Genomic DNA, 19394 nt, shown 5'->3' on the forward strand with positions numbered 1-19394 from the left:
GGACCAGAAAGTTGGAGGAGGTTTTGCAGTCCCCGCCAATGCTACTGCTCCCTTGTCCTATGTGAAACGGGGACAGTGAAAGCTTACATCACAGAACTATGGCATACAGTGAATTTGAAAATGAGAACTGCCGATGTGCACTCACAACATCAGATCAGACACTTGCGGGACAACTGAAGGAACTCTCTTCTATGCCCAGAAAAAGATGTGGGAAGCTGAGAGGTGAGTAATGCCTCCCCTTGAGCAAATGCCACATCTGCTGGGCATCCACTTATGACACTCACTACTATTGGTAAGTGAAGTCCTTGAGGTAACAATGCCACTTTTATTTTCCTGAAGCCCCTGTTAACTAGAATATCTATTGTGTTCCATTCTGATGTGTTTACAATGAGCCCTTTTCTTACTGGAAGAGCTGTCAATCAGAAAAAGATGTGAAAAAATGCTTTCTAAATGTTTAACTGAAAATTACATCCACTAGATTTACCCTTTATTAATCGCTCATTTATTTATTTACTTTGTGAGAGGGTCTCATGTAAGCCTAGGTTGTCCTTGAATTTGGCCATGTAGACAAGGAATGACCTTCTGATATTTGTTTTTAAATCCTGTTTCTATCTCGGTATGCTGGAATTATAGGCATGCACCATTAAACTAGGTTTATGAAGAGTCAATGATCCAACTCAGGGCTTCATGCACTCTACTCAAACACACTTCTAATGGAGATATCTTCCCATCTCTTAGACTTTCCCTTTATAAAGCCAAGAACTTATCTTACTCAATTTTTATTTCCCACAACATTTAATGGAAACTTACAAAATGAATACATTAACCATCAACTCAGAAGGCCTCAGTTTTTGCACCATTTCTGCTCCTGCTTTTATGCACACTCTTAAATATGTAACCTCATTACTTTGTTACTGTCGTTATAGTTGAAGCAAGGTCTCATGAAGACGTGGCTGGACTATACCTCACTATATAGCTGAAGCTGTCCTTAGATTCATGACCCTCCTGCTTCTATCTCCCAAGTGCTGACATTCCGGGCATTAGCTAACACAATTCTCTCACGTAAGTTCATTCTTATACAACTGAAATTTGCCAAATCAAAAGAAACACGGCAGGGGAGAAAATATTGTACAGTTCTTTTCCAAGTGGGATATGGTAGTAGCTTTCAAAGTTTGAGAGCTACTAGTGGAATGTCTACATGGAAGTCCCATATATTTTGCAGAAAATATAGAATCCTGGCTTCCACAGCAGACCCAAGTTATCAGGATCTCTTCTGATTTGACATTTCTTCTACTGTTAGTTCATTTTAACGAATTTTATTAAATCCATTCATTTTGGGGTGGTGTGTGCGTGTGTCTGTGATGTACTTGTGGAGGTGAGAGGACAGTTTCCAGTAGTTGTCTCTCTCCTTCCACCATGTGACCAGTGGGGATTGAACAGGCTCCTTTATTTGCTGACTCATCTCTCCAGCCCTCGTTTTCATGTTTCATAAAATAGATACAAACACTAAAACAAAACCACCAACAGTGCAAAAGAGTTTATTATTAACAAACACTGCAGTCTGTATTGCCAGTTCATATACCCACTGTTTTAAACGTGTTTGGCTTCTGATGTCTATCATCATTTGTTTTAGTGTGCGTGTGTTAATACTTTAACAGATTCGGTGAAACATTATTCACAGATCTCCAAATCTATCCACTGAAGTGCACAACAAAGTACTTTTTACTATGTTAGCAGAGTTCTGAAACGATCACATTATCTAGTTCTAAATTAGATCTTTTCATCACCCTCAAAAGAAACCTTAGACGTGTTGACACTGTGCCTATTCTGTGTCTCTAGCATCTGGTAAGCAGTGATCCCTTTTCTGTCTCTACGGATTTGTCCAGTCACATAAATAGAATCACACACTACAGGGCTTGTTGTATCTGGATTCTTTAGCTTGTCATAATGTTACAGCATCTATCATCACTAAATATCTGTGGCTAAGGTTTTGCTTCAAAATGTTTTTTTTGTTTCGTTTTTGTTTTCTTGGGCATATTCTTAGGAGACAAATTTTTAAAGTCTATAATAACTTGGTATAATTTTTTGAAGAACTGCCAAATTGTTTTCTGAAACAACTGTGGCACTAGACAATCCTACTGGCAGTGCGCTAGGGTTCCAATTTCTCAATATCTTTGTTGACACAATTTTATTATAGCAATCTTATTTCATTAAAAAGCAGCAGCTCATAAAGATTTTAATCTAAACTTTGCTAATGGCTAACAGCCTTTAGCATTGTGTGGTACTTTTATTGATTATTTATATTCCTTCTGAGGAGAAACGTGGATCCACCGGCTTCTGACTCCCGAGTACTGGGATTAAAGGCAGGCACTACTACAGATGGCTAAGTTTTCAGGTTTTAAAATTAGATTGATAGTCATTTTTATTGTTGAGTTGAAATAACTCCTTGTCTAGCGGAGACAACTCCCTTATCAGATAAATAATTTGCAAGCATTATTTCTTAACTTGCTAAGTATAGCCATTCTCTGCGGACCTTCTGATATGATAATGGAGTACATTCTGCCTTACCAAATGTGTTAGTCAGCTTTCCTGTGCCATAATAAATGTCTGAGAGAAATCAACTTAAAAAGAGCAAAAGTTATGGTTGGGGAGGTTGAAAACACTGGCTATCCTTCCAAAGGACCTGGGATGGATTCCCTACTGCCATATGCTGGGAGCCATCTGTAACTCTAATTCCAGGGGTGGGGGGATCTGACACCCTCTTCTTGTCCCTGAGGGAACTGCACACACATAATACACTTGAACACAAGCAGGCAAGACACCTTTATACATAAAATAAAATATTAAGAGAGAAAGGGGTATGTGGGGGACACCAAGGATATGGGTAGATAACTCCAATGTTAAAGTGCTAGATGGACAAGTATAAAGACCTGAGTTCAGATTCCCAGCAACATAAATGCCAGGAGTGGTGGTGCACATCTGCAACTCTAGAATTAGACAGGGGTGGGTGGTGGTAGGAGTGAAATGGGTAGATCCCTGGAGTTTTCTGGACATTCGTTCTAGTTAATCTGTGAACTTCAGTCTTAGAGAACCTGTCACAAAAAATACAGAGGAAGAACTGGAGAAATGGCTTAGTGGTTGGAAGATCTTGCTGCTCTTACAGAGCTGTGGTTCCCAGAGCCCATGATGGATGGCGCACAACCACCTTTTAATTCCAACTCTAGAGGATCGGGCACCCTCTTCTGGCCTCTGTGGGTACTGCATAGATGTGGTGTGGGTAAAGACAATACACCAAGTAGTAGTGGCACACGCCTTTAATCCCAGTGTACTTGGGACACAGAGGTAATCAAATCTGTGTGAGTTCGAGGCCAGCTTGATCTACGGAGTTCCAATACAGCTAGGGTTACATAGAGAAACCCTGTCTCAAAAAATGAATGAATGAATGAATGAATGAACGAAATAAAAGGAGGCTCGGGAGACTCCTAATTGATTAAGAGCCCTTGGTGCTCTTCTATTGGATCCAGATTCAATTTTCATCACTCACAAAGCAGATCAAAATTACCTCCAGTGCCAGGTAACATGACACCTTCATCTGTCCTCTATGGACACCAAGAACACATGTAATGCAGAAAAAACACTCATACACAAATAAAACATAATCATAAATACAAAATAAAATAGTAATATATATATATATGAATAAAATAAGGTAGATACCTAGTGTCATCCTCTCTGTCTCTCTGTCTCTCTATCTCTGTCTGTCTCTCTCTCTCTGTCTCTCTCTCCCTCTCTCTCTCTCCCTCTCTCTCAGACGCACACACACACACACACAGCTTCCTCTAGTATCTCAGGGACATAGCTTATGATGCTAGTATAGTATCAGGTAGTAAGAGTCCCTATGAGGCAGGATAAAAAGACAGGAAAAATAGGAGGACATGTGAAGGGAAAGTTCTTCATCTTGGGATCCCGTTTTCATTTCTTGCTGACTAAGAGTCAAAAGTTTCTGCACATCTGCTGTGAAGACTGACTACATGAACAATAACAAAAGAAGATAAATGGTTTACACAAAGTCACATACAGGTAAGGAAAGGAGCCTAAGTTGAAATCTAAGTTTATTTAGCCCTAATTTAATAATTCCTAATTAGTGTTCTTAAATTTAATCTTCAGTTTATTGCCTAATTGAGCCTTTAGGGTTTTTGAAAAAGTTGTATGTACTGTATCCTAAGAGGAAAGTCTTAAAAACGAAAACAAACAAGCAGACAAAAAAAAATGACCAAATGTACTGTTTCTGTCACTACCAAACCTTAAAAGGCACTTTAACAGCAATCCACAACTGGATTAGATAGGATACAATAGTGAGTGAATGTTTTTGTGACTGCTCAGTGAGGAAGTGGTGAGAGTTGTTAAACTGTGTGCTTCCTATGCCTGCAGTTACCTGGACGTAGCATCAAAGGGTGACTTGAAGATCTTCTAGCAGAAGCTGCCCAGCTAGCTCAGGTGGTAGAGCGTGGGACTCTTAATCCTAGGGTCGTGGGTTCGAGCCCCACGTTGGGCGGTTTAGTTTTCGTTTAGGTCCGTTTAGGTCCCCAACGCACATACAGAAGAGGACTTCAGGGTCTGCAACTGTTGGAGGGTGGATGGGGTGGGGCCAGGAGGGGATGTGGAACTGCCATGGAACTGATGGGGATGGGACCAGGGAAGGGATATGGAACTGTTGGAGGGTGGATGGGGGCGGGGCTGGGAGGGGATGTGGAACTGCAGTGGAACTGATGGGGGTGGGGCCAGGGAAGGGATGCAGAACTGTTGGAGAGTGGAACTTTCGGAGGGTGGATCGAGTGTAAAAAAAATAAAAATGAGAAAGAGTTTCTGGGAATAGAAACAACTTAAATGTCCTTCAACCAACAAATGTATAGTGAAATGTGGATTCCGCAGTTAAGAAAAGGGAAATCCTGAAATCTGAGGGTTAAGTAGATGCAACTAGAAAATATTACATTGAGTGAAGTAATGCAGACCCAGAAAGATGAATATCGCAAGTTATTTCTCAGCAGAACAATGTGATATGAGTGCATAGCCTGCAACAAGTGCAGAAACCAGGAAAGCAACATGGGTTGCTTTTACTAGGGTAGAGTGTTTGGGGACCAGAGATGGGGATAGCAGGGCACAAGTAATATGACCAGGGAAACGTGGGTTCCTTTTTTTTTTTAAAGATTTATTTATTTATTATATGTAAGTACACTGTAGCTGTAGCTGTCTTCAGACACTCCAGATGAGGGAGTCAGATCTTGTTACGGATGGTTGTGAGCCGGATGGTTGTGAGCCGGATGGTTGTGAGCCACCATGTGGTTGCTGGGATTTGAACTCCAGACCTTTGGAAGAGCAGTCGGGTGCTCTTACCCACTGAGCCATCTCACCAGCCCCGAAATGTGGGTTCTTTAGAGGTGTATGGTAAATACATAAGGCAGAGGGAGAAGGGAAGAATGGGACTCCATCTAAGGACCAGAAGAGAGGTAAATACAGAAGAAGCAACAAGAAGGTAAAATAATAATGTCTGAAAAAGGTCATAAGGGATTATATAATTAACTATCTACCTAAAATATCTAAAACACAAATGGAAATCTGTGTATAAATATAGACTTTAAGAAAATTTTATCTGGGAAGCCAATATTCCATTCCAGAGGCAAAGACCGTCTAACAAAAACCTCAACACCAGGCATGGGAAGCTCTCATTTGAGTTGTTGGTCAGGAATGTCCAAGCGACTCCCAAAACATCCAGGCTATTACGATTTACCTTGTTTCCTGCCCCCCTCAAAGGTGGAAACTACATCTCTATTGCTGAAGACACCATATACTTCAGGTACGCTCAGGGAGCCCCTGAGGTGGAATTGACAAGAATGCCTGTTTCTTGTGGATTCGGATTTATGGTACCAGAAGGTGGCATTCAAGCTTCCAGAGGAAGGCAACTAACTGTCCTACCCAGCTATGACATCCAGGAACCACAAAAATGACCAGCATGACACAATAACTCTAAGGGTGAACGAGTGGCACACATACGTTGGTGGTAATCAACAGCTATCTAATTGGACTTAAGAGCAGCTCATCAAGAGAACAAACAGGCCTGGTACTATAAATCTAGCTAACTACTCAATGCTAGTGAAATAGTGGATCTTGGAGGAGAACCTATAACCACTTTACTAAACCAGAATAATTCGAAAGAACAATTTAAACTTTTGTCCCAATAGTCACAGATAGTATAGTCTTCACCCTTTCAAGGAAACTGATCTTTGCAACACTACAGAAAACCACAACCAATCAAAGTGTTATGTTAGCAAGATCAGCCGAATGGATACATTCACAAAACATTCCTTTATGAAGTCTCAGGGACTGTTGGAGAAGATGGGACAGAAATATTTTAAGAGCCAGAGAATCTGGGAGTTTGTTGTTGCAAAGATCATATGAACTCACAGAGACAGAAGCAGAAACTACAGGGCCTACATGTGTCTACAGCAGGTCCTCTGCAGACATACTACAGTTTTCCGTTTAGTGCTTTGGTGGGACTCCTGAGTGTGGGAACGAGTGTGCCTCTGATTCTTATGCCTTCTCTTCGTCTCTTTTTCTTCTGTTGGTTTATCTTTTCCTGTCCTTCGATGTGACAGTGTTTTGTTTTAGCTTATATTTTATTTTGCTATGTTCTGTTATCTCTCAGAAGCCTGTTCTTTTCTAATGCGAGACAGAAAGGGAGTGGAGCTGGAGGGGAGGGGAGGGAAAAACTGGGAGGAGTAGAGGTAGAGGAAAATGTATTCAGATTGTATGAGAAAAGGATCTGTGTTTAATAGAAGGGAATAAATAGATAAATTAACAAACAAAACAGAGACCTCTGCATGTATGTCTCTTTGCCACCTGTGTGCCCAGTCCCTGTGGAGATCCTAAGATCCTAAGAAGGCATCATATACTCTAGGAACTAGAGTTTTAGGTGGCTACAAGCCTAAGCCTGAGCCACCATGTGAGTACAGGGAATTGAACCTGGGTCCCCTAGCAAGGACAAGAGCAGTCAGTGCTCTTAACAACTGAACCATCTCTCCAGCCCCCTGGTATGCTACACTTGATGGCTAAAGGTTCTTGGGGGGAAATGATGTTTGCATTGAAGAAGATGTAAGAGGGAGTAGATTTGTCAAAGATAGAAGGTAAGTGTTATTAATGGAGACCAACAAAAGATACTAAGCATAAAAAAGATACTAAGTATAACCTTCTTGGATTAAAAAAAAAAACAGATCTTAAATACTGACCTCAAAATCTATTCTGGAAGAGTTCAAAATTAATTCCATGAATCTGAAAATCGGTAGACTTCTTCATGCCTAAGTGCACTGTTGAAAACTATAAATTATCCTGCAATTAGTGGTGCATTGCAGCCAGGTGTTTCACAGACTGAGCAAATCAAAGACAGGGTTACAAAAACACAAATTATCTGTGTCTAAACCCAATGAGCCTTGTAAGGAATAACATGAGCCGCTCCACACAGCCAGAGGGTAGGGGGAATAAACATGACTGCCAGAAGCTGGGGGAATAAATAATGATAATAAACCTCTGAAGGAATAATACATAGCCTAAAATTTCTTGTTTCAAATCAAATGCAAAGAAACAGACAGTATGGACCATACATGAGGAATCAAGTTGCAAACAAGAGAGATTGTGAAAGGGACAAGGCACTGAATTTAGCAAAGTCTTCAAAGTAGACAATATACAGCTCTCTCTCTCTCTCTCTCTCTCTCTCTCTCTCTCTGTGTGTGTGTGTGTGTGTGTGTGTGTGTGTGTGTGTGTGTGTGTTTGTGTATGTGCGTGTGCGCGCACGGGCATGTGCATGTATGTGAGCCTTTGTGGTGTGTGCATCTTTTCTTCTTTCTGAAACAGCACTTCACTATATAAACTTAGCTGACCTTGAACTCAAATAGGTCTCTCTGAATGCCAGGATTAAAGGCATAAAATATCACATCCTGCAGATGTCTCAATTTTTAAACCCTGTTATTAAAGCAATGAAGGCAAGTATAATGACAATGTTACACCAAACAGAAAACTATTTATGATGAGACTGATATCATATTTTTTAAAAGACCAAATGGAAAATCTAGAAAGTAAGAACACTGAAATTTAAAAAGTCTACAAGAGTTCAACTGGATTTGAGTTAATGCAAGAAAAGAATAGTGAATGTTTGGATTGGAAGAGCTTATGTAATCTGAAGAATATAAAACTAAAAGAAGAATTGCGTTGAAATTTTTATGGGGATTGCATTGAATTTGGTAAAATGTCCATCTTTACTATGTTAATACTACAGATCCATGAGCATAGGAGATCTTTCTATCTTCTGACATCTTCTTCAATTTCTTTCTTTAAATACTTGATGTTCTTGTCATACAGGTCTTTCACTTGCTTGATTAGAATTATGCCAAGATATTTTATATTATTCTTGGCTATTGTGAAGGGTGTTGTTTCCCTGATTTCTTTCTCAGCCTATTTATCGTTTGTATTAGGAGGGCAGAGATGAGCTAGAAACCTAGTGCAATGAAAACTCCCAAGAATCTACAGAGGGAGGCCCAAGCTAGAAATTCTAGCAATATGGAGCCTGAACTGGCCATCTCCTGTAACCAGGCAAGACTTCCAGTGGAAGGATTGGGACATCAACTCAGCCATGAAACCTTCTACTCACAATTTGTCCTGCCTACAGATGTGCTCCTGTAAAGGTGGTGCAGAAATTGTGTGAGTGGACAAGTGACTGATCAAGTTTGAGACCGGTGCCCCAAGAGGGAGCACACCCCTGACTCTGCTTGGAGGTCTAAGAACAAGACAGAGATTGGATAGCCCAAGACAGAGATTGGATAGGCTTAGGATTTATCCTAGCAAGAAAGAGTGGGGAGGGAAGGAGAGAGAGGGAGAGAGAAGGAGAAGGGGAGAGAGAGAGAGAGAGAGAGAGAGAGAGAAAGAGAGAGGGAGGGAGAGGGAGAGGGAGAGGGAGAGGGAGAGGGAGAGGGAGAGGGAGGAGGGAGGAGGGAGGAGGGAGAGGGAGAGGGAGGAGGGGGATAGAGGGAGAGAGAGGTCAATGAAATTATTCTTAATGATATTCTGCTATACTCATAGATTAGTGCTGTACTGTCTGGTTTTGTGTGTCAACTTGAAACAAGCTGAAGTTATCACAAAGAAAGGAGCCTCCCTTGAGGAAATGCCTCCATGAGATCCAGCTGTAAGGCATTCTCTCAATTAGTGATCAAGTGGGGAGGGTCCATTTTAGGTGGTGCCATCCCTAGGCTGGTAGTCTTGGGTTCTATAAGAAAGCAAGCTGAGCAAGCCAGGGAAAGCAAGCCAGTAAGCAACATTCCTCCATGGCCTCTGCTTCAGCTCCTGCTTCCTGACCTGCTTGAGTTCCAGTCCTGACTTCCTTTAGTGATGAACAGCAAGCTGAAAATGTAATCTCTTTCCTCCCCAACTTGCTTCTTGGTCATGATGTTTGTGAGGGAATAGAAACCCTGACTAAGACAAGTGCCTAACCCAATTGTCATCAGAGAGGCTATGTCCAGCAACTGATAGGACCCACAGCCAAACATTATGCAGAGCTAGGGGAATCCTGCTATAGAGGGTGAGGAAAGATTATGGAAGCCAGAGAAGTCAAGGACTACAACAATCAACTAACCTGGGCCCATAAGGACCCACAGAGACTAACTAAACTGCCGATCAGGGAGCCTGCAAGGGTCTGACCTAAGTCCTCTGCATATATGTTATGTTTGTGTAGCTTGGCATTTTGTGGGACTCCTAGCAGTGGGAGCAGGAGTGTCTCTGACTCTTGTGCCTGTTTTGGGGACCCTTATCCTCCTACTGTGTTGCCTCATCCAGCCTTAACACTGTGGGGAGGTGCCTAGTCTTAATGCAACCTGATACTCCATGTTTGGTTGATACCCATGGGTGGCCTGCTGTTTTTTGAAGAGAAAGGGAGGAGGTGTGTGGAGGAGGAGAGATTGGGAAGGCAGGAGGGAGGGGAAACTACAGTTGGGATAAAGAAGTATTAATAATAGTAATAAAAGAAGAAAGAGAAATGAGCAGAATTCAGAGAAATGTGGGACACCATAAGTTATACCAATAAAGCACAGTACCAAAGGGAGCAGAAAGAGAAGAGAGAAATCTAAATAATATCTGAAAACTCCCAAACTTTACCAAAGGTCAAATCAGAAAAATGTTGAAAGCAGCAAGAGAGAATGAACTTACCACTTACAGGAAGACCTCTGTACATTTGCGACCAGCTTATCTCCCAAACAATAAATGCCAGAAGTAAGAAGGATGATATATATGGTCATATAGAAAAACCTCTCGCTCCCTCTTTTGCCTGCTTGCCATGTGGGACTGAGCAACTGCTAGATCCTTGGACTTCCATTCACAGCTACTACTGGAACATTGTTGTGAATTGGACTGCAGACTCATCTGCCTACCTGAAAGCTACGATGAGCTTCAAAGACCCACCAACACTTCAGCAGCTAGCAAGAAGAAGTCTGTTGAAAGATGAAGCCTTGACCATCTCTGCTCTGCCAAACCTGCCTGTGCAACTCTTCCCACCACTCTTCAAGGATGCATTCACCAGCAAACAACCTAAGATCCTGAGTCTGATGGTGGCAGCATGGCCCTTCCCACTCCTTCCTGTGGGAGCTCTGAGTGGGATTAATCTCCTGGAGACCCTGAAAGCTGTACTAGATGGCCTTGATTTGCTGATGTCACAAAAGGATCGACCTAGCAGGTGGAACCTACAAGTGCTTGATTTGGGAAATGCCCACCAGGACTTCTGGGATGGTTGGGCTGGATTACTTCATGAAGTCTGCTCTCAAGATGTCTTTGGCAAGAGAACCAACCAGTGGGAAATCATCACATCCTAGGGGAGAAACAGACCATGACTATAAAAATGAATCTTTCCCTCAAGTACTGCCGTCATTCTGAATACCTAAACTATTTGCATTGGTGGGCCGAGCAGAGAAAAGATGGGATACAGGTGATCTGTGAGAAGCTGGAGTTTACGGGCCTTCCCTGTAACCAACTGTGGTTCTTGAAGTTTTCTTATGTAGCCTCAATCCAGGAATTGGCAATAAAGTCCACACACTGGAATATATATAAACTTGCATTGCTAGCCCATGGCCTGGGCCAGATGAAAAACCTCCAGAAACTCATTTTCATGAACACCAGGAGACCTGCTGACCTTAGGGACCTAGAGGAAGCCCGTATTGTTACAGAGATCTTTTCAGAGTTCTCCAAACTCCAGCATCTCCATTTGAATAATGTCTACTTCCTGAATGAACGCCTGGACCTAATGCTCAGGTGCTTTGAGCATCCATTAGAGACCCTTGCTATCACTTATTGCAGGCTTTCAGAATCAGACATGAGGTATCTGTCCCAGTGTCCAAGCATCCATCAGCTCAAATACCTGGACATTAGTTACACCACCTTCAAGTCTTTAAGTCATCGATTTCTAGGAAGCCTACTAGAAAGACTGACAGCTACTCTGCAGACATTAAAATTGAAGTGCTTTAACCTCACGGACTTCCAAATCCATGACCTTCTGCCTGTGCTGAGACAGTGTTCTCAGCTCACTGAAGTTGAATTTGTGTCGAACACATTTTCCATGGGCAGCCTGAAGAAGCTGCAGCAGCATACTGCCAACCTCACACAGCTGACCCTGGAGAAGTACCCTGCCCCTGTTGAAGTCTATGATGACCATCATGGTGTTATTCCAGACAGATTTGTACAACTTTGTTCTGAGCTTATGAACACACTCAAGGGTGTAAGGCAGCCAAAGCAGGTCTATTTTGTGAGTACGACATGTTTACCTAATTATGAATTCCTCATTTATAATTTGGAGGGCATGGTATCTTCTGAGCAATTAAGAAGGAGAGGTCATTGCTGGGCTCTGATAAATGGTCTCAAGAGACTCATTAGTGTTATAGAACATATGTATTCAAGCATTTTTGGATGTACTTTGGAAAGATAATTATTTCATTTTCTTTGAATGTCAGTCAAATTCTTCTGATTTGAGGTAGTTGTGTTGAGATGGAAAACCATGAGCTTATTTTCAGCCTAGTGTCTACAGTACAGACACACCCTTGAACAGCAGCTATATCTGAAAATTGTAGGCCGGCATTCCAGCACTTTCCGAGTATGAGGGACCCTAGAAGTAGGGAAGGGGCTAAAGAGAGAGGACATTATAAAGAGCATAATGGACTTGAATAGGAGGGCTCTGTTTCATTCTCCCTGTGGATGGCATTCACCTTTTGGCTCTCCCCTTACTGTTCTACAGTATATGGATATATTTTTATGAAGTATAAATCTGACTAATCTTGGAGTATTTTTGTATTAGACTGTTATCACTATTAAGCTGTATCTCTTTCTTGGGGAGGTCCAGCAGCCTGATATTATCTTCTACCACCACTGTTACCATTATAATTTCTCATAGGTTCTAATAAATCTGTTTCGAATAAGAAAAAAAAAAAAAAGAAAAACCTCTCAACCAAGAACTGCACTTAACAAAACTGTCTTTCAAAAGAAGACAAAATAAACACACTCCTAGACAAACAAAAGGCAAGGTGCTGTGTTGATCCATATTTTCTTCTTAAACAGAATATTTGTTTGTTTATTCATAATGGAGTGTTCTGTCCGCTTGTGCACCCAAGAAAGCATCAGATCCCTTTTATATCAATTTTTTAAACTAGTAAACAATTTATTGGATTTTGTTGTGGCTTCATTATACATACTTCCTTTTATGTCCTACCCCACTGCTCTCTACTGCCACCCCATCCACAATTGTGGGTTGCCTTCTTCTCATAATACTCTTCTTTTCTGGTTTTAAGTAACAATATTCCTTAACTCTTCTTCCCCATCCATGGATAACTTGTAGCTGCATGATCTACACATAAGCACTGGACACTTAAATCTAGATTCTGCATATAAAAGAAAACATGGCATTTGTCTTTCTGAGTCTGGCTTATTTTACTTAGTATTATACTAAGGACTTAGTATATCCTTAGTATTATCCTTAGGACTTCCTTGTCCATCCATTTTCTTAAAGACGTCAAAATTTCATTTTTCTGGCTAATAAAATTCCATTGTGTGTGATAAGCATCTGAAACTTTATGATAAGCATCTGAAACACTACTTCCATTTCTTATCTACTGTGAACAGTGAAGCAATAAACATGGATGTACAAGGATCTTTTTGGTTAGATATAGAATCCTTTGTGTAGACACACAGGAGGGGTTTAGCTAGGTAATATGGAAATTCTATTTGTAGTATTTTGAGCAACCGTCATACAAAGTTTCATAGTTGCCACATGAGTTTACATCTCTCACCAGCAGTTTTATAAGAGATCGACTTTCCTCCCATCCACACTACAATTTATTGTAATTTCCTTTCTTGATGACAGTGGTTCTGACTGGAATCTCAAAGCAATTTTAATTTCCTCATAGCTATGGATGTTGAACAGTTTTCTAAATGTTAATTGGACATTTGTATTTCTGTCTATACTTTGAAGACCTGAGAGACTGAACAAGAAATCACATCAGTATTGTGATACTAAAAAGTAAAAATAATAAATAAATAATAAGTACCTTTTCTATATACCAATGACAAACTTGCCAAGAAAGAATTTAGAAAAAAATATTATTCACAATAACTTAAAAAATACTTAAAAATAAATCTAACCACCAGACAGTGATGGCACACACCTTTAATCCCAGCACTTGGGAAGCAGAGGCAGGTGGATTTCTGAGTTCGAGGCCAGCCTGATCTACAGAGTGAGTTCCAGGACAGCCAGGGCTACACAGAGAAACCCTGTCTCGAAAAACAAAACAAAACAAAATCTAACGAGAAATGAAAAACCTCTATTTTAAGACCCTGAAAAGAGAAATTGAAGACAATGCTAAAATAGGGGGAAAATCTTCCATAATCATGGATTGAAAGTTTTATATTGTGAAAATGGCTATTTTACCACAAGTCTCATACAGATTCAGTGCACTAACTATCAAGAATACAATGATAGTCTTCATAGAACTATTAGAAAATTTTTAATTTTTCATTTTTCAGTTCTATGGTTCACATGGAAGTACATAAGTTTCTAAACAAACTGATACTAAGCAGAAAGAGCAACGCTGGAGAATCATAATATATTGTCTCAAGTTACGTTACAGAGTCATAGAAATAAAATAAGCTTGGTACTGATATAAAAACATCATATAAAAGCAGTGCCCAGTTGGGTGCCAAATACCTTTAATCCCAGCACTTGGGAGGCAAAGGCAGGCATATCTCAGTTCAAGGCCAGCCTGGTCTACAGAGTGAGTTCCAGAACAGCCAGGGATACCCAGAAAAACCTTGTCTCAAAAAATGAATGAATGAATGAATGAATAAATAAATAAATCCAGACATATATACAGTAAAATATAAATGAGGATTCAAAAATAATCTCACATGGCTCTAACCACCCAATTCTCAACAAAGGTACAAAAATATACATTGGTTAAAACCAAAAGACAGCCTCTTCAACAAATGGCACCAGCAAAATTTGATATCAAAGCCCCTATTGCTGAATACTTCATACCTTGGTTGTCAAGTACAGAGAACTCCAGTTGGAACTGAGCTGGAAGCTTCATTGCTGATTAGATTTCCTAACGCCACAAGGTGCCAGTTGGATGGTAGGGAGAAAATCCTTTGAGGATCTTACACAGCTGTGAACTCTGAGCTTCAGTACGAATGCCCATTTGCGCAGCAATGGCATACCTGTTATGGGGCTAACCAACTGCTTTTTTTTTTTTTTTTTTTTTAGGTAATTTCCTCAATTACATTTCCAATGCTATCCAAAAAGTCCCCAATACACTCTCCCCCCCCCAGTCCCCCACCCACCCACCCCCACCCCTTGGCCCTGGCATTCCCCTGTACTGGGGCATATAAAGTTGGCAAGTCCAATGGGCCTCTCTTTCCAGTGATGGCCTACTAGGCCATCTTTTGATACAAATGCAGCTAGAGACAAGAGCTCTGGGGTACTGGTTAGTTCATAATAATGATCCACCTATGGGGTTGCAGTTCCCTTTAGCTCCTTGGGTACTTTCTCTAGCTTCTCCATTGGGGGCCCTGTGATCCATCCAATAGCTGACTGTGAGCATCCACTTCTGTGTTTGCTAGGCCCCTGCATAGTCTCACAAGAGACAGCTATATCTGGGTCCTTTCAGGTTCCTCAGAAAATTGGACATAATACTACCAGAGGATCCAACCAACTGCTTTTTAAGCTAGATTTGAGGCCTACTCATTCCACAGGAGGAATCCCATATCTGGCACTATAAACCTGGTCAGAAAGGCATGGCTGGGGAAGACACTATGTACATAGTCCTGATAAAGGAACTTGCTTTTCTTCTTTCATTAAATTGGCACAGCACTAAACTGCCTTCAAAATACCCATGTTTCTATCTCATCCTTAATCAGAGAAGCTCCTCTTTTCAGTGAATGCCTGTGGCTCATGAAGGTGCTGAGACTAAGTGACATTTGAGAACTGAATTCTAAACAAGACATTTATTTACACCACCTAACTAACACCCAAGGAACACGGGGGAAGAGAAAAAAAATGATGAAGGAGCTGGACAATAGTAAGAAAGGCAGTAAAATGCCCTCTTCTGGCTAGGAAAGGGCAGTTGCAGAGGCAGGTCAGTCTAGTAGCAAAGGCTTTTAATCCCAGTACTTGAGAAGCAGAGGCATGCAGACCTCTATGCCACTAAGTAGGCCAGCCTGGTCTACTTAGCGAGTTACAGGACAGAGCTATATAATGAAACCCTGTCTCAATAGAAAGAGAGAGGAGAGGGGAAGGGAGAAAGTGGGCAAGGGAGAAGAGCACAAACAATAGTCAGGAGCTCACAGAAGCTGTTGTCTGCACATGACTGACCCTACCAACCATCAGTGTTAGATGGGGGTGGGGGAGTTCATGGCACCCTAACCTCCATGCAGAAGTACTGGCTACTGATAGATTCTGGGAGGCAGAAATCATTGTCACTAGTCATGTATGCAATTATGAGCCCACCAAACTCCAATGCAGTGTTTGAAAACCATAGCCACAGATACCCCTGTTTAAATCACTGAGTCACAAAATAAAAATGATGTTTTGTAAAGTCATGAACTACATGAATTAGGGAAGGGGATTTGTAGATAGGAGTTAGGAGTGACTGATAAAAATGAAAAGGCTATAAATAAGAAAGTGTTGGTGAGAGTAATTAGAATGTTCTTTTTAAATCTATCTATTTTTTGAGATGGGAGTCTCACTATGTAACCGTAGATGGCTTGGATCTCACTATGTACACCAGGCTGCCTTCAGATTCAAAGAGATCTGTCAAGGAATAAAGGTGCATGCCTCTACACCTGACCTAATTTGCAATATTAAATGTGGAAAGAATATGGAATATTAGAATATTCATCTTAACAGAGTATAGTGGCACACACCTTTGATCCTAGCATTTGGGAGGTGGAGGCAGGTGGATCTCTGTGAGTTCAAGGCCAACCTGGGCTACAGAGTGAGTCTCAGGATAGCCAAAGCAACATAGTGAGACCGTGTTTTTTTTTTTAAACATAACAACAACAACAAAGTTCACTTTTAAGATATGTTAGTAATTTATGTATGCAAACTCTGCAGGATTTTTGTGCAACTTCAAATGATCTGTCCTCAAATATTCACTAATCACTCTGGCTGTTTTTAAAACACATATTCACAAAATCTCTAACACTACCCTATCCTTGGTAGATACTAGTTCTCTTCTGCTTCAATATGGACAAGATATAGAAATTCATTTCTTGCCAGCCATGCAGTTCAGTGGAAGAAGTTTGCTTTTACAAAAAAAGAGTATGAAAGGGGCTGGAGTGATGGCTCAGCAGTTAATAGCACTGGCTGTTCTTCCAGAGGTCCTGAGTTCAAATCCCAGCAACCACATGTTGGATCAGAACCACCTGTAATAGAATCCAATGCCCTCTTCTGGTATGTCTAGAGACAGCTACAGTGTACTCATATAAAATAAATAGATCTTTAAAAAAGAGAGAGTGTATGAAAAGAGAAACAAATAGCAACTTTAAAAGGGCAAACATACAACAGAAACCAAATGGAATATAGCAGACTAAAAAGCCTGGTAAATTAAAGGAATCCATATGTCCTAGGTTGAATATTTGAGCACAAAAATATTAGTGGAATATCTTGCAAAGTTTGCCTAGCCTTTACTTAAAAGCAGTGCATAAACATTAATTTCTTGGTTTTAATAAACATGTACCATAACTAGTAAGCAAAGATGGGTGTGGTGTGGGCATATGAGAATTCCTCATGCTTCTCCTAGAAATGGAAATTGTTAATGAAGTCTACTAAATATGACAATGCATTTTGGGGGGTCATTTTCAAGACAGGGTTTCTCTGTATAGCCCTGGCTGTCCTGGAACACACTTCATAGTCCAGGCTGGCCTTGAACTCAGAGATTCACCTGCCTCTGCCTCCTAAGTGCTGGGATTAAAAGTTTGTGCCACCAGTTGCTTGAATCTGAATCTTAATGAATGAAAGTGACTGAAGAGCCAAGCTGAAATGTCACTAAAGAAACCCATGGGCTGGAGAGATGGCTCAGTGGTTAAGAGCTACTGGTTGCTCTTCCAAAGGTCCCAGGTTCAATTCCCAGCACCCACATGGCAGCTCACAACTGTCTGTAATTTCAGCTCCTGACCCTCTCACACCAATGCACATAAATTAAAATAAAATATTTTTAACAACAACAAAAAAACAAATCCATGATTCCACAAGAAAGTGGATGTTTGACATTAACTACTATCAAAAGCAAAATCACTCTATGTTTATACCAGAAAAAATAGAACTTTTAAATAAAATATTTGAATTCATAGATAGATAGATACATACATACATATATATGGAACCATTTTCTAAATAATATTCTGTCATTTTTCACTCCCTATATAACTTCAATATAATCTAATTTACTACATGCATATTATTTTGTTCCATTTTATGTCATATCCTATATTTTAAATATGTATTCATTTAAACATTTTATAGTGATAGAATTTTAAACTATGTTACTAACTTGGCATTTTACCATTGGAGTGCTTAAAAAGCTGACTTTATATTTTATGGCCCTTTCAGATGAGGGAGAGATACAAAGTAGAAAGTCGGCAAAGCAGAGTACAGATGTCAGAATGAGTAAACACGGGGCCAGAACATAGCATAGTATTGCCCACTGACCTCTAAGCAGACTGACTTACTGGACTTTGAAAAGTCAGTGCCCGGGCTGGTGAGATGGCTCAGTGGGTAAGAGCACCCGGCTGCTCTTCCGAAGGTTCAGAGTTCAAATCCCAGCAACCACATGGTGGCTCACAACCATCTGTAACAAGATCTGACTCCCTCTTCTGGAGTGTCTGAAGACAGCTACAGTGTACTTACTTACATATAATAAATAAATAAATCTTAAAAAAAAAAAGTCAGTGCCTGTGACACAGCACTTTACAGTGGTCCACATGCTGGATAACTGGAAGTTCCTTGCCAGGATCACTTACAATGTGACTTCAGTCAGTGGTCAGAAGGCAAAAGAAATGGGTAGAAGGAATAACATACATTATATAAGTTGCTTTAAGTTAAGTTGTTGTGGCCAATGGCTGTTTTGGATAGTTTGCAGAAGTTATTAAATTTATCCATGTTAATCCTGTAGAGCATATTTTTATGTCAAGAAATACAGTAGCAAAAGCATAATCAATTTAAGTGGATGTCAGGCCAGGATCTGTTTTTACTCATTCTAACATCTTTACCCTTGAAATTGAATGGTAGAGGAAGAAGGATGACAATTCAGCATGGTCTTGGTAGGGACAGAATGACATGGTTCCTGACCCTGCAACACGGCCAGAAAGTGTAGCCTCCTCAAGTGTCAATGGGGTAAAAATTTGGTAAATGAAAATGTGTCAAGCAAATTCATATATGGAAGAAATGAGGGCTGGTGAGATGGCTCAGTGAGTAAGAGCACCCGACTGCTCTTCCAAAGGTCCGGAGTTCAAATCCCAGCAACCACATGGTGGCTCACAAACATCAAAAAAAGAAATGAGCGTGTAGGTTTTGAAACAAGCAGCTAGTAAGCAAGATGTCAATATGGACGCAAGGCTTTTGCAAGATGTCAGGTTCATACAGAAAGTTAGTCCATGCATGGGTCTCAGAAGAAGGGTCACAGAGCCCTGATGATGATGTAAGGTCAGTAAAGACCTTTACAAGTGGGTACAGACCCTCGAGGGTCAAGGTATGTCTGGGCTTGCTCTTTTCTTGTGGAGCACAATTAAGCAGACCTTAAAAACAGAAGCGGTTGATGATCTACCTC

At 40.7% G+C, this 19394-nt stretch overlaps 1 non-coding gene and 1 pseudogene across 1 annotated transcript; both read left to right on the forward strand.

Moving 5' to 3' along the window:
* The first annotated feature begins 133 nt into the window (after positions 1–133).
* On the forward strand, positions 134–12010 carry LOC110286389 (PRAME family member 12 pseudogene; annotated as a pseudogene).
* On the forward strand, positions 4483–4555 carry Trnak-cuu (transfer RNA lysine (anticodon CUU)). Its single transcript has one exon. It is a non-coding gene; the product is annotated as a tRNA-Lys (tRNA).
* Positions 12011–19394: the final 7384 nt, after the last annotated feature.

The sequence above is a fragment of the Mus caroli genome, unplaced genomic scaffold, assembly GCF_978045245.1.
Source record: "Mus caroli unplaced genomic scaffold, Mus_caroli_1 scaffold_5, whole genome shotgun sequence".
Lineage (NCBI taxonomy): Eukaryota > Metazoa > Chordata > Mammalia > Rodentia > Muridae > Mus > Mus caroli.